The sequence below is a fragment of the Ammodytes marinus genome (genome assembly GCF_949987685.1).
Source record: "Ammodytes marinus genome assembly, chromosome: 23".
NCBI lineage: Eukaryota > Metazoa > Chordata > Actinopteri > Uranoscopiformes > Ammodytidae > Ammodytes > Ammodytes marinus.
In genome coordinates this window covers 22,002,524-22,018,631 of record NC_137227.1, presented here as the reverse complement: position 1 = coordinate 22,018,631, position 16,108 = coordinate 22,002,524, and positions in this window count along the sequence as shown.

Genomic DNA, 16,108 nt, shown 5'->3' with positions numbered 1-16,108 from the left:
TTATTTGCAATGCACTTTATATTACTAGAATCTCAAAGTGCTTATAGAGAAGTTAAAAAAACAAATCAATGCGAATAAAAGCATTTAAAACAATTAAAAGGGGAACCTCAAAGGCAGTTTAGCTAAATACTCTTTTGTTATCTAAAAAAGTTAAGTTACCTTATTTGTCAATGGTTGGTTACTTTGAAATTTGTCTTTTTGCATCTCAAATTACCACACTCCAGAGATTGGAGAAATGCCAGAATGATCTTTTAAAATTCACTTTAATTTTTTTTAACAATTTTTTCTACATGTGTAATCGTGGCTTCTGTCTATGATAGGATAGTCTCAGATGCATTCCTTCCCTCACCCTGATTCATTGTTTTGTTTACAGCATTTTAACTTTCCAGCCCGGTGTAGAAAGAGCAGAGGTATCACCAAACTACTCAGCAGTTCGAACCACATTGCCGTCCACATCAACACACACCCGGCACTCTGCTCACTCACAGACGGCACCACATTGAAAATAATGTTCCCGACAAACCTCACCAATAGCACTGCCATTATCGCCATGATGGTGTTGAAAGCCCTCTGCTTCGTCTGGTCAACCCTCTTCCCCTTCCCACCCACTTCCCCCGGCCCTGGGCGCTTGAGAACGCACAGAACAGAAATGCTGCAAAAAGCAATGAGAATTAAGTAGATCGCCAGCCCAATGATATTCAAGATAACTTGCACGTCTAAGGGGGTTTGAAATATCACAGGGATCCAGGCAAAGCACCACAGCCACACAACTACTATGATTATGTTTCTGATTTTGACCCAGAGTGATTTTCTCAAACCCAGATATGTGACCGGGTGAACAACAGCCACGTAGCGCTCCACACAGGTTAGGAACTGAAACAGATACTGTCCAAAGTACAAGTCGCCAACGATATAGATCCCGACCCTCGCCGGCACTGAGAGATTGATGTGGCTGCCGTATGAAAACATCGCTTGACCAATCATTGCGACTATCTGCATGGCGACATAGTGGTAGGTGAAGACATCGGAGTGACTTGTTGGTGTGGCCGTAGTGATAGAGCGCTGTTGCCGCCATTGTTGGAAACCAAGGTAGAGAACGTGGATGAAGATTGGGAGGCAGGAGATGTAGCTGATGGAGAAAGTAGAAGAGACAATGACCATCCCAGTGGGCCTGAAACAGTCGGTTAGGGAATGGGCAGAGGAGTTGGTGGAGAGGTGAGGGGGAAGAGGGGATAGGTCATCAAGGGAAGAGGAGTTGACATCCATGTTGGCCTGGAGAGGAGAAGGAAAGGCACAATAATAATAATAATAATAATAATAATAATAATAATAATAATAATAATAATAATAAGATAAAGATAAACAATTTTTACATTAAATAAATTCTAAATACTAACTAGAAATGCAATTCCTGAAGAAATTGCGGTGTGAATGCTGCGCTGCTGAGCTGAAGCTGAAGCTGATGCTGATACTGATGCTGAATAAGCTTCACTGCTGAATGTTGATGAAGAACAAAGGATGAATATACCTGAATGAAGAGAATGGATGAATAATGCAAGGTATGAAAAATTTGGAATATTTTGAAGTTTGAATGGACTTTCTAGCTGAAATTATGAATGAATCATGACCTTGAAATTTGACCTTTAAACTCCTCTGAGGTCATAATTGAGTCATAATCAACATCTGCGTAAAGTTAGAAGAAAATCTGTGTAAGTCTAAAATCTTGCAGTAACCGGGATTTGAACCGCAAATCTTTGTATTCCAGGGTAGACAGTACTACGCACTTTGCCACCCATGCTTAGTCTGTGTCATGCCACTAACACATAGCATGATAAAATGTCATATTTCTGTGTGTGTGTGTGTGTGTGTGTGTGTGTGTGTGTGACCTTCCAGTTATGAGTCCAAAGCATACCACTACGCCACTAAACATGTGTTTACTGAGTTGCCTAACATGGGACAAAAGTTCCGCGTTTTTCACTCTCCCAAAATGCAGGGGTTCCTGTAATACATTCCCAATGGGGATTTTTGGTGTAACATACCTTTAATTATCTCTGAAGTTATGAATTTCATGAAAAAATTGTGAATTATGGAAATGTGCTCCTGTGCGAGACGAACATGAAAAACGTTGAATGGAGTTTATACGATGAAGTATGAACGAGTAGGAGGAATCATAATTTTGTATGAAATATTAATTTCATAAAAAGTTGATTTTCTTTGAAGTTATGGATTGTGTGTCTGGAATGAGCTGAACATGTAGACGTTAGAATGGAGTTTCTAGGATGAATTTTCAGGGAGAAGAAGAGATTTGAAACTTTTCATAATTTTGGTTAAATTGCTTATTAATTATGAAGTTATGAATTTTTTTGTAAATTTTGAATGAAAGCCTGCATGTGGAAAATGGGCTGAATATGGAGATGTTTGAACCAAGTTTGTGGAATGAAGCATGTTGAAGATATGGCCCGGCATGAATATGGCGGAATAATAATATGGAACTAGAAATGCAATTCCTGAAGAAATTGCGGTGTGAATGCTGCGCTGCTGAGCTGAAGCTGATGCTGAATAAGCTTCACTGCTGAATGTTGATAAAGAACGAAGATGAAGATGAATAGAATATTGGAGTCAAATAGGCATGAGGCATCATTCTGATTAATCATCATCATCATGGCTGATTCATTTGAAAACTATGCTTTTTTTTAAAAGTTTGAATTTTAACAATGAAAGATGAAAGAGAGCTGAATATTTGGTCGAAGAAATGAACTTTGTAGGATGAATTATCAGTGAGCTGGAAGTGTTTGAAATCATTGCAAAACGCTTTGCGTTTTGTGGATTTCCCTGTTCATTCCCTATAGGGATTTTTGGTGAAATAAACATAATTTAAATAAATAAATGTTTTGAAAAAATAGTGAATTATGGAAATGTGCTCCTGTGCAAGACGAACATGAATGAAGTTTCTACGATGAAGTATGAACGAGTAGGAGGAATCATAATTTTGTATGAAATATTAATTTCATACAAAATATGTTTGAACCAAGTTTGTGGAATGAAGCATGTTGAAGATATGGCCCGGCGTGAATATGGCGGAATAATAATAATAAATGCGTAGAATATCAATGCTGTGAATGCTCTACATTAACACTCCAAATGGGGGTAAATGTAGACTTAGGCAAGTAAGTTATTGAGTCCACCCTTCACTTTGGCTGGTGAAAGATATGTGTCCCCGGGATCTGTGCTCGTGCAGCGATTCTACCGTATAAAAACTTCACCAACGGTAATTACCGGAAGGAGACGGCACATTACCACAGTTAAGTTAGCGCGTGTACAAACAGAACATTTCCTGTGCGCCTTCACATTAAAAGCCTGTTACTAGCCAAACGTGAGTTGACTTTTATTTTGGAGCCGGTAAGAACAGGAAGTTAGCGCTTTTTTCTAGCTTGAAAAGCAACTCCTTCAGCTGCAGAGAGCAGTCAACAGTAGCCTAGTCTATTTAAACAAAGTTTTAAATAAGCCACTGAAAAGCTACTCCCAACACATTCACAACAACCTATTTAATTTATCCTAAATTGTACCAATATGTATACTTATTTATTTAATAGGCTATGTTTAATGTTTTAAAGTTTGGTTTTAACTAAGAGAAGGACATTATAATAATAATAATTCTGAATCAGCAAAAAATTGCAATTGGCAGGTTAGATTATTTTGTCTAAATTGCAATCAGTGCACCCCTATTAATTTTTCCATAATTATTACTGCACCCACTAGGATATAATATTAATTGAGAATCTCAAATGAGACCAAGATAACATGATCAAAGGTAATTAGAGCGAAATGCAAGGGTTAAGGTTATGCAAGTTTTCGATCATACTTTGTGTGCTACCAAATTTATTTTTGTGCTACTGAATTTTTTTGCTTGCTAGCACCAGTGCTACCACCTAAAAAAATAAGCGTACAGCCCTGGTATATATAAAATAGAATAGAAAGTAAAAAGTAGATAAGTGTTTACATCCATGTTGGCCTAGAGAGGAGAAGGAAAGACACAGTCAAATCAAATCAGTTTTGCCTCAGTGGGCTTTACATTCCATACAGTACGACACCCTCTGCCCTTAGACCCTTAGCTCGGCTGAGAAAAAACTCCCAGTAAAAACCCTTTATCGGGATAAAAAAAATTGAGAAAAGTGAACAAACGGGCGTTGAAGAGAGAGGAAAAGAGAAATAAGGTTCAAATCAAATGTTTTCACTCATAGGAAGATTAACACAAGTATGTGGCAGTGGTGTAGTCACCCTACCATCCTGTGGTAGGATGGCCGAGAGGAAAGAGGGGCCGACCAGTAACCACAAGGTCTCTGGTTGGATCCGTCGTTGGGAAAGGGGTATCTGTGTGTGTGTGTGTGTGTGTGTGTGTGTGTGTGTGTGTGTGTGTGTGTGTGTGTGTGTGTGTGTGTGTGTGTGTGTGTGTGTGTGTGTGTGTGTGTGTGTGTGTGTGTGTGTGTGTGTGTGTGTGTGTGTGTGTGTGTGTGTGAGGGAAAGAGACAGAGAGACACAGAGAAAGAAAGACAAGCAGGCAGTCAAACTCACTAATTCACTCACTCACTCACTCACTCACTCATTCACTAGGCTTTACTTATCGATCGTCCCTTATATCGCTGATGGCCGTTTCTGCCTGAATATGATATTTGTTTGAGCTGTTCCTGTGTTTGCAGGTTTTTCAAAGTGTCCATTTTCTAATTTCAAGTTTTTATAAGTTATTTTCTTCCAGGAAAAGACAGCCCATCCACTTGAGTACCGGCCCACCCAAAATACAATTTCTGCGTACTTCAGTGGTATGTATAAAACAATTAAGTTATCAACAATTACAATTAAAAAATCACCTTGGAAACAAAGTTACCCTAAAAAATTATTTCTTTAAATATCACCGATCTATTGAACTTTGAATACGAGTTATTAACTGAATCTAGATCTATAAATCTTGAACTGAATGAAAGAGTTTATTGTTAGAGAACACTCACCTCAGCAGAGATTCTCTGTTGGTCCTCTCACTGTGTCTCCAAACTCAAGACTGCTGTGTGTGTGTGTGTGTGTGTGTGTGTGTGTGTGTGTGTGTGTGTGTGTGTGTGTGTGTGTGTGTGTGTGTGTGTGTGTGTGTGTGTGATGTACAACAGGTGTGTGAACAACAGGTGTGTCTTATTTGCAAAAGTAATTCATGTTTGACGATACTTTTACACGGTAAATGACTAAAAGGCAAATCTACGTTTTCACTGTGCCAAGGGAAGGTCGGCTCGCAGCTTCAGCAGCATCACTATTTGAATATAAGCAAACTCTGAATCAGTTGGTCATCTGTGCAAAAAAGTTGCAAAAAGTTGCAAAAATCGCAAGTATGTTTGCTGTATAGAGAACAGGGGTGTCACAGTCTCCATTGTAAGTCAGAAATCGATCGATATGACGTCACAATCTCGAACTGGAAGTGGAATTGTAGATTTAGCCACCCCCCCCCCCCCCCCGAGGGCCAAGTTCGACAGGTGTGCCAAGAGGGGGAATTATCACATACAGCTTGTAGCTGCTGCCTTACCTGCTGCCTTACCGTAAAAGCCGCCAAAGCTGGCTACTTCTCTAACCTGGTCTCAAACAACATCAATAGGCCAAAGGTTTTGTTCAATGTTCTGTACAACTGATCCCATTGTACCTTCACCTGCTCTTTGTAATGATTTTCGTGACTTCTTTGTCAACAAAATCCTGGCTCTGCGGTCAGTACCGCCTCTTGTTGCACCTGACCCGTCTGCCCCCCCGATGTGCCCTGCCGTTTTTGACCAGTTTAAACCTTTATCATGGTCTCAGCTGTTGGATGTAGTGCAGAAACAACGCCCCACAAACTGCCTTTCAGATAGCATTCCTTCGCGTCTCTTTAAAAATGTTTTTAATTCTGTTGGCTCGTTCATTTTATTGTTGTTTCATGCTTGTTTTAGCTCAGCGTGTTTTCCAGCTCCTTTTAAGCATGCCATAGTGCAGCCGCTAATCAAAAAGCCTGGTCTTGACCCATCTATCCTCTCTAACTTTCGGCCTATCTCGAAACTCCCCTTTTTATCAAAAGTGTTGGAGAAAGTAATGGCCACCCAGCTGCTATCATTTCTAGAGAGTAATGACATTTTTGAAAAGTTCCAGTCTGGTTTTAGACCCCGGCATAGCACAGAAACTGCCCTTTTAAGAGTTTTTAATGATCTCATTGTAACTGTTGATTCTGGGTGTGCTGCTATCATGGTGACATTAGATTTAACAGCTGCTTTCGACACAGTCGATCACAGGCTGTCACGCCTAGAGCAGTATGTTGGTATTAAGGGCGCTGCCCTCAAGCTGCTCCAGTCCTACTTGACTGATAGGACTTTCTCAGTTAATTTAGGACTTTGTTCTTCTAGTGCGACCCCTTTTACTTGTGGGGTACCTCAAGGGTCTGTTTTAGGTCCTTTATTGTTTTCTCTGTACATGTTGCCCTTTGGATCCATTCTCCGCAAACATAATGTGTCTTTTCATTGCTATGCTGATGATGTTCAGATTTATCTCCCTTTGAAAATTAACTGTAAAGACTCTGCAAACATTTTTCTTGCTTGTCTAAATGAAATTAAGACTTGGATGAGTCTTAGTTTCCTGAGTCTTAATGACAGTAAGACAGAAGGTATAGTGTTTGGGCGTGTAGAATGTTATGCCGACTGTATTGCTGCTCTACCCCCATCCCTGGGTTTAAAAAACTGCTCTGTCATTAAGAGCCTTGGTGTCATGTTTGACAGAGATTTTAAATTTGAAAAGCAAATTGGCTCTGTAGTCAAAGGTGCCTTCTTCCAGCTGAGACTTCTGGCCAAGGTTAAACCTTACCTCTCTCCCAGTGACCTGGAGAAGGTTATTCATGCCTTCATTTTCTCAAGACTGGATTATTGCAATTCACTGTATGTAGGTTTAGACCAGCGCTCACTGCGTCGCCTGCAGCTTGTACAGAACTCAGCTGCTCGTCTTCTGACAGGCACAAAGAAGCGGGAGCACATAACCCCTGTTCTAGCCTCCCTGCACTGGCTTCCGGTCCGCTTCAGAATAGATTTTAAGATCCTGATGTTTGTTTTTAAAGTTTTAAATGGTATGGCCCCCGTGTACTTGGCGGATCTCATACAGGTCCATAGACCAAGCAGAGCTCTGAGGTCTGCAAACAGCTTATCTCTGGATGTGCCAAACAGCAGGCTTAAAACTAAAGGCGATCGTGCATTCTCCGTGGTTGCCCCGAAACTTTGGAACAGCTTACCACACCATATTCGCTCATCTGAGTCTCTGGAAACCTTCAAGTCCACTCTTAAAAGTCACCTTTTTTCACAGGCTTTTACGTTTTAATGAATTGTTTTGTGTCATTGCTGTAAGTGTTTTTTTTTAATGTGTGCTGTTGTATTTTAATTTATGTATTTTATGTAAAGCACTTTGGTGAATTTAGGTTCTTATAAAGTGCTATATAAATAAAAGTGACCTTGACCTTGACCTTACCTTACCTGTTCCCATTCCCACGTTACCATTCACACACACATTCATACAGCAATTTAGGGTTCAGTGCCTGGTTCTCACTTTGGGACAGGCCTTTAAAGGGCTGTTTGAGGGTTAACACTAGGTTGTAAGGACAGGCCTTTAAAGGGCTGTTTGAGGGTTAACACTAGGTTTTAAGGGCAGGCCTTTAAAGGGCTGTTTGAGGGTTAACACTAGGTTGTAAGGACAGGCCTTTAAAGGGCTGTTTGAGGGTTAACACTAGGTTTTAAGGGCAGGCCTTTAAAGGGCTGTTTGAGGGTTAACACAAGGTTTTAAGGTTCAGGTATGAATTAGGTTTATGTTAGGGTTAGTGTAAGGGTTGGGGTTAGGCATTTAGTTTTGATGGTTAGGGTAAGGGGCTAGGGAATGCATAATGTCAATGAATGTCCTCACAAGTATAGCCGTACAAACGTGTGTGTGTGTGTGTGTGTGTGTGTGTGTGTGTGTGTGTGTGTGTGTGTGTGTGTGTGTGTGTGAATGAATGAATAACATTAATGAATGAATTTTTATTATTGTGTCATGTCCAAACAAGGACCCATCCCCTTTGGGATTATAAGACACCAACTGTATCCAATTCACATGATAACATTCACTTCCTGTAAATGGTGATCACAATTCACAGTAGGACAACAAGGAAACAGATGCAAACAAAAGAAAAGAAAAGAAAAGCAAACATAAAGATCTCATTTATAAGTATATGTTGTTCTCTTGGCCCAGGCCTTCTCCAGATAGCCAGCAAGGGCAAATACCTTAAAGTCAAAGAGCCACTTTAGCCTGTCTGCATCATTCATCCACATGAAATCAACATCACCACACTGATCGAACAATCTCTGACGCAACCCCTAGTACAGAGGGCAATAAAACAGAAAATGAAACTCATTCTCCACATCAATGGTACAATAATTGTGGGATATAGTAAATACAGTGTTAAGAAATGACAGCAGAATACATAATTATCCTCAGTATTTCCATGAAAATAACGTTAAGTTTGAATGCATGAACACTGCGGTAAATAAACTAAATGAATTTTTTGTTAATATTGGACCTAATTTAGCAAAAGGGATCTGTGGGAAGAGTGTAGGGGAGTCTGGCGAAAATGAAGCGTCTCTTCAACACTCCATGTTTTTGAAGCCAGTCGAGGCCAACGAGATAAGGGAGATATTGCTCGGAATGAAAACAAAGACCTCTAGAGACGCGCTTGGGTTTCACATGAAAGTAATCAAATCAGTGCAAGAAAGTATTATTAAACCCCTAGCACACCTCTTTAACCTATCTTTTCAAACAGGAATTTTTCCTTCTAACATGAAAGTAGCTAAGGTTATACCATTACATAAGAATGGTGATGAACATTAATTTACTAATTATAGACCAGTCTCACTTTTAACACAATTTTCTAAAATTCTGGAAAAGTTATTCAGCAATAGACTTGATGAATTCATTACTAAACATCAACTTCTGTATGACAGTCAATTTGGCTTTAGAAAGAATCATTCCACCGCACTGGCCTTGGCTGAATCGGTAGAAATTATTAGTAATGCTATTGATCACAAATTGTACTCTATAGGAATTTTCTTAGACCTCAAAAAAGCATTCGACACTATTAATCATGACATCCTTCTTAATAAACTGGAGAAATATGGCATTCGAGGTTTGGCACATGACTGGGTCAGAAGTTATTTACATGACAGGAAACAATTTGTGAAATTAGGGGAGTTCACATCGACATGCTTAGATATTGTTTGTGGGGTCCCTCAGGGGTCAATCTTGGGGCCGAAATTATTCCTGCTTTATATAAATGACATATATAAAGTGTCGAAAGTCTTAAGGTTGATTTTATTTGCGGACGACACAAACATCTTCTATTCGGGGAAAGATCTGAATAATATGGTTGAGATCGTAAACAGTGAATTGACTAAGTTACATGGGTGGTTAAACCGAAATAAGTTATCACTAAATTTAGAAAAAACTAAATTCATGATGTTTGGCAGGAGAGCATCAGATGTCGCTGTAAAAATCAAGGTAAATGGGATTGAAATTCAAAGGGTCAAGCAACACAAAGTCCTAGGGGTAATAATTGACGATAAATTAAGCTGGAAACCACAAGTTAGCCATCTCAGGGGCAAAATAGCCAGGAGTATTTCTATACTTTGGAAAGCACAACATTGTTTCAATCAAAAGGCCTTGCTTGTATTATACTGGAGTTTAGTTTCCCCACATCTGCATTACTGTGCTGAAATATGGGGAAACACTTACAAAGGTACATTGCACCCGTTGGAGATTCTTCAAAAGAAAGCAATACGAATTATTTACCAAGCCAATTACAGGGCACACACTAATAACTTTTTTATTGAAGGTAGAATTCTCAAATTACGTGATGTGGTAAATTACCACACAGTACAAATTATTTACAAGGCTTCAAAGAAAAGCCTTCCTAACAGTTTACAAGCAATGTTTGAAGACAGAGAAGTTTCGCATGATTTAAGAAGAAAAGGTAAATTCACTGAGAAAAATATACGGACCACACTTAAATCCTTTTCGATATCTGTAAATGGTATTAAGCTGTGGAATGGACTTGATGAAGTTGTCACAGGGAGTTGCAGTTTGCGCAATTTCAAAGCAAATTATGTTTCAAAAATTATTGAAAATTACAGACTAATAACCTGAGCACAATGTCAATGTCACTTTCATTACAATGTTGTAACAAATAATACAGGCCAGCAGACAGACTTGTTTTGGAATACTTTTGCAGAAGTGTTTAGACTACCAGTTTAGTAATGGAACAGGCCAAATACAAGGCCACTTCACACTTTATACACTTGGCATTGTCACAGAAAAACTGAACTGTGCTGAACTGATTTTAAAAGCTGAAGCAATTAGATTAAAATTGACTGTGTATTGGACTGCAGATTCTTAAAAAAAAAGTATGTGTATGTATATATGTATATATATATGTATATGTATATGTGTGTGTATATATGTATGTATATGTGTATGTATGTATATATATATATATATACATATATAGCTATATATATATAAAAAACAATGTTTTTTGTTTGTTTTATTTTTATTTTGTAACAGTAATCTGTGTATCTGAATCCGAATTTGATGAAAATGGGGGCGGGACCTGATAAGCCTTTGGCTTCTTCCGTCTCCCTTCGGACAACACAAAGTATGATGTATGAATATTTGCAAGAGAAAATTGTGTATTGTGTGGAATTGTCCGAAAGAATACTAAATAAATAAATAAATAATGGCAGAGTCTTTCCTCCTCTGGGACCCCGCGGTAACGTCCTGTCTCCAGGTGCAGGGGCAAGATTCCAGAGCGTAGCTGGGCGCACAGTGATCTTTGCTTTTTAGATAAAGGAGCACACACATATTTCTCCTTCCTGTAATAATTCTTAATCGTCCTCAATTTTGGTTTAAATAAAATGTCCTGTGCCCATTTATCTTGATACGTATTGGAAAGAGTTTCCTTAGTGGACAGTGGCACTATATTCACTATATTTACACTTTGGAAAAGGTGAGTGGCTCCAATATCTGTGAATATTTCCTGCACCTCACTTTCCCATGCACCCTTCACAGTCACGTCCCATTGGAAAACCTGTGTGTGTGTGTGTGTGTGTGTGTGTGTGTGTGTGTGTGTGTGTGTGTGTGTGTGTGTGTGTGTGTGTGTGTGTGTGTGTGTGTGTGTGTGTGTGTGTGTGTGTGTGTGTGTGTGTGTGTGTGTGTGTGTGTGTGTGTGTGTGTGTGTGTGTGTGTGTGTGTGTGTGTGTGATTCACAGATCTACAGACATGTCACCAGACCAGTCATTCTCTTTCCGCTTTCTCTGATCCAGAAATAAAGATATTTAGGTCTGGAATCAAATGTTAAAATAAATCAAAAAATACAGTTGGATTATTTTGTATAAACACACACACACACACACACACACACACACACACACACACACACACACACACACACACACACACCTGCTATTATCTAAATCAGGGGTGTCCAAACTACGGCCGCTTTTTATTGGCCCTCCGCCGATTTTTTATTTTATTTATTTATTTATTTATTTATTTTTTTGTATTTCTTAGTTAACCCTCTAGTGCAGGGGTGTCAAAACTGATTGATTGGCCCGTGGCACATTTTAAAAATATAATGTAATATGTCCCTTTTAATTTTTTAATAATTTAAATGCCCTCATTATATTACAGAGAAATATGTCCCATAAAAGAAAAAGAGCACCAAGCCCGTGTGTGTGTGTGTGTGTGTGTGTGTGTGTGTGTGTGTGTGTGTGTGTGTGTGTGACGAGCAGGGCTGTGTGTCTTATTTGCAAAAGTAATTCACATTTAATGATACTTTTTTTAACTGTAAATTACAGAAGGCAAATTTTCTATGTCACATAATGGAGCCCGTAGACTGCATTTTAATATCAGTCACCTTCACTTTTCAAGTGAGCTGTCTGATTTAAAAAAAAAAATGTACCTTTATTTATACAGGTAAATCCCATTGAGACCGGAGACCTGTTCCCATTCACACACATACACACACATTTATACACCGATAGCAGGCTAATTATTGACATTCACACGATCTGTATAAAGAATTAACAATGAAAACACAATCAAACAGAGTAAATGATCCTGACATTTATTTGTTTATTGAAATACAGTAATACAATAATATCGCCTTGCTACATTATGCTATAATAAAACAAAATATACTTAAAAAGGTGCAGTGTGTAATATGATATCATCAAGAAAGTTCTACAAAGTTCTAGAATGCAACATTCCCTGGGTAACCCCAACCCTTTCGAATAATAACAGAAGCTACAGTGGCCTTCAAGGACAAGAACAATTCTAAATTTTAAACAATGCATCTGATGACATTCCAACTATGACACTTTCAAGATGGCGGCACTAGGCCTTGGTCCAAAATATGCAGAAATATGGACATATATGAGACCCTTTCTATGGGAAAAAATAATAATTCAAAACCTTTTCTTCAGCTATTATGCACTAAATTAAACGTACTTATGGATATTATAATTATTTTCTACAAAATCTGCTAGGAAATAAAACCCAGAATTCTACACACTGCAGGTTTAACTGATAAATGCACACGCAAACTCATAATTTCACACGTTAAACTTTCCTAAACACTAAAATGAATCAACAATATTAAAATAAAAGTGGTGTAGTGGTTAGATCTCCCCATAGAGTCTCAGTCCTCTTCACAGCAGACCCGGGTTAGAATCCAGCCCGGGTCGTTCTCTGCATGACATTCCCCTCTCTGACACATTTAATCTCTGTCTCTACAAAGCTGTCTCATAAAGCATAACAAAAAAATGCTAAAAAATTATCTTTAAAATAAAGAAAAAGTCTAAAAAAACACCAACATTTACGTCCGAGCCGTCAATGTAGCAATGGTTCGACTATACGGTTCATTTAATAAATTCATTAAGATGAACATTTGACAAGATTCGAATCACAACCAGGTGTGTATTCAAATCAATGTCATTCAGCCCAGCACACCTGTGTGTCTGTGTGCTCATGGCTGTGACTGGACCACATGTCCCACCAAATTCTAACAATAACTAAAATATTTTAATAATAATGGAAATAATAATAATGATAATAATAATAATAATAATAATAATAATAATAATAATAATAATAATAATAATAATAATAATAATAATGATAATAATAATAATAATAATGATAATAATAATAATAATAATAATAATAATAATAATAATAATAATAATAATAATAATAATAATAATAATAATAATACATTTTATTTGTAATGCACTTGATATTACTAGAATCTCAACGTGCTTACAGAGAAGTTAAAAAAACAAATCAATGCGAATAAAATAATTTAAAACAATTAAAAGGGGAACCTCAAAGGCAGTTTAGCTAAATGCTCTTTTGTTATCTAAAAAAGTTAAGTTAAGTTACCTTATTTGTCAATGGTTGGTTACTTTGAAATTCGTCTTTTTTCATCTCAAATTACCACACTCCAGAGATTGGAGAAATGCCAGAATGATCTTTTAAGGTTCACTTTAAACATCTAACCACAAATTATTTTTTTAACAATTTTTTCTACATGTGTAATCGTGGCTTCTGTCTATAGCCCCTTTTACACAGAGATTGCGGCATATTGACGGAACAACATCACTCCAATATGCCGGCTTTGCTTGCTTCTGGCGCATCAGTAGTCCCTTTTACACAGCGCTCCGGAATGAAAGAGGTGCTTGTAAACAGCGTCAGGTGTGACGTAAACATTTAGCGCCGCGCCGGTCAGCTGCTTTACAACAACAACAATGGCCGGTGAATTGAGAGCAGAAGTGCTGGAGCTTGCAGTAAGAGGGCCGTATTTTACTGTCCCCACGATGTGCCAGTTGATCTCGCTACGCGCTGAGTCCAACATCACTGGGACAGTTAACCAAACTGACTAAATCAATCCGACCGCTTCACCTCTGTGTGTGTGTGTGTGTGTGTGACAGGTTGGTTGTGAGCGAGTCTCTTTGTGAGGGCAGCGATCTGCCAATCAGACATACACATACACACAGTGTGTGAAGTCACGTTACTGTAGACAGAAATAAAGTGTGGATATACGCTTAGACTTAGGATAATAATAGCGGCGGCGGAATGTGTTAGCAAAACAGTAGCTCTGTGGCTAACAGCTGAGCCGGAGCCTTCAGTCAGCTGAAGCAGACAGTCTAGCGGGGCGAGCAGACTATTCCCCGTTACTAGGTCGACCTTCAAGCTGAACAAGAGCCCTCCGCTGCGCGTCGGGCTCCTGCTTCAGCTTGTCGGTCTTTATTTCTAGCAAGTGACCCGTTCGCTATACTTTATCCCTTACTTAGCCTAGCCTAGCTTTCCATTGCACAACTTCTCCTGGGCAGAAATAGACTCATACACTCTGCAAAATGAAGCGCAGGGGTTTGGATTGAACAACGGACCTTATGATCAGCTAGATTATACACCGTTCCTTTTATTTGGTGATTTTTACGGGACATCAGGCCGCCGTGGTTAATGTTAAACACACGTCCTTCAACTGCTAACATGGTCGCATGTTTAGAACGTAGACTATGGAACGTCAAACGCCCCCCTGTTCCGCAACAACAAGCTGGAGCATTTAAACAGAGAGGCGGAACTGATCGTGTCGGGAATCTTACTACCCCCCGAGGTAGTAAAATTCCCGGAACGATCACTCGCACCTTTCTTCCCTCGTTCCGCAACTGTCGCATTTACACAGCTGGGGGGAGGGCCGAAAGGCCGGCATATTCCCGGCTTTCACTGGCTGTGTAAAAGGGGCTTATGATAGGATAGTCTCAGATGCATTCCTTCCCTCACCCTGATTCATTGTTTGGTTTACAGCATTTTAACTTTCCAGCCCGGTGTAGAAAGAGCAGAGGAATCACCAAACTACTCGGCAGATCGAGCCATAATACCGTCCACAGAAACACACACCCGTGGACCTCGTGCTCCCTCTCAGCTGGCATCACATTGAAAAGAATGTTCCCGACAAACCTCACCAAGAGCACTGCCATTATCGCCATGATGGTGTTGAAAGCCCTCTGCTTCGTCTGGTCAACCCTCTTCCCCTTCCCACCCTCTTCCCCCGGCCCTGGACGCTTGAGAACGCACAGAACAGAAATGCTGCAAAAAGCAATAAGAATCAAGTAGATCACCAATCCACTGAGATTCATGATAACTTGCACGTCATTTGGGATGTGAAATAACACAGGGATCCAGGCAAAGCACCACAGCCACACACATCCTACGATGGTGTTTCTGATTTTGACCCAGCGAGATTTTCTCAAACCCAGATATGTGACCGGGTGAACAACTGCCACGTAGCGCTCCACACAGGTTAGGAACTGGAACAGATACTGTCCAAAGTACAAGTCGCCAACGATATAGTTCATGACCCTCGCCAGGACTGGGAGATTGATGTAGCTGCCGTATGAAAACATTGCTTGAACAAAAATTGCGACTATCTGCATGGCGACATAGTGGTAGGTGAAGACATCGGAGTGACTTGTTGTGGCCGTGGCGATGGAACGCTGTTGCCGCCATTGTTGGAAACCGAGGTAGAGAACGTAGATGAAGACTGGGAGGCAGCAGAAGTAGGTGATGGAGAAAGTAGAAGAGACAATGATCATCGCCGGGGACCTGAAACAGTCGGTTAGGAGCGGAGGGGCCGAGGAGTTGGTGGAGAGGTGAGGGGGAAGAGGGGATAGGTCATCAAGGGAAGAGGAGATGACTGAAGTGTTTACATCCATGTTGGCCTGGAGAGGAGAAGGAAAGGCACAATGATAATAATAAGATGAAGATAAACAATTTTTACATTAAATAAATTCTAGGGGCGCCCTTAGCTCAGTTGGTGGGGCGTCCCCCCCCCCCCATGGGCCTCGGCCAGCAGCGGACCCGGGTTCGATTCCCGCCCGCGGTCGTTCTCTGCATGTTACTCCCCTCTCTGCCCCATTTCACCTCTGTCTCTCTGCACTATCAATAAAGCATAAAAATGCCCCAAAAAATATATATATATAAAAAC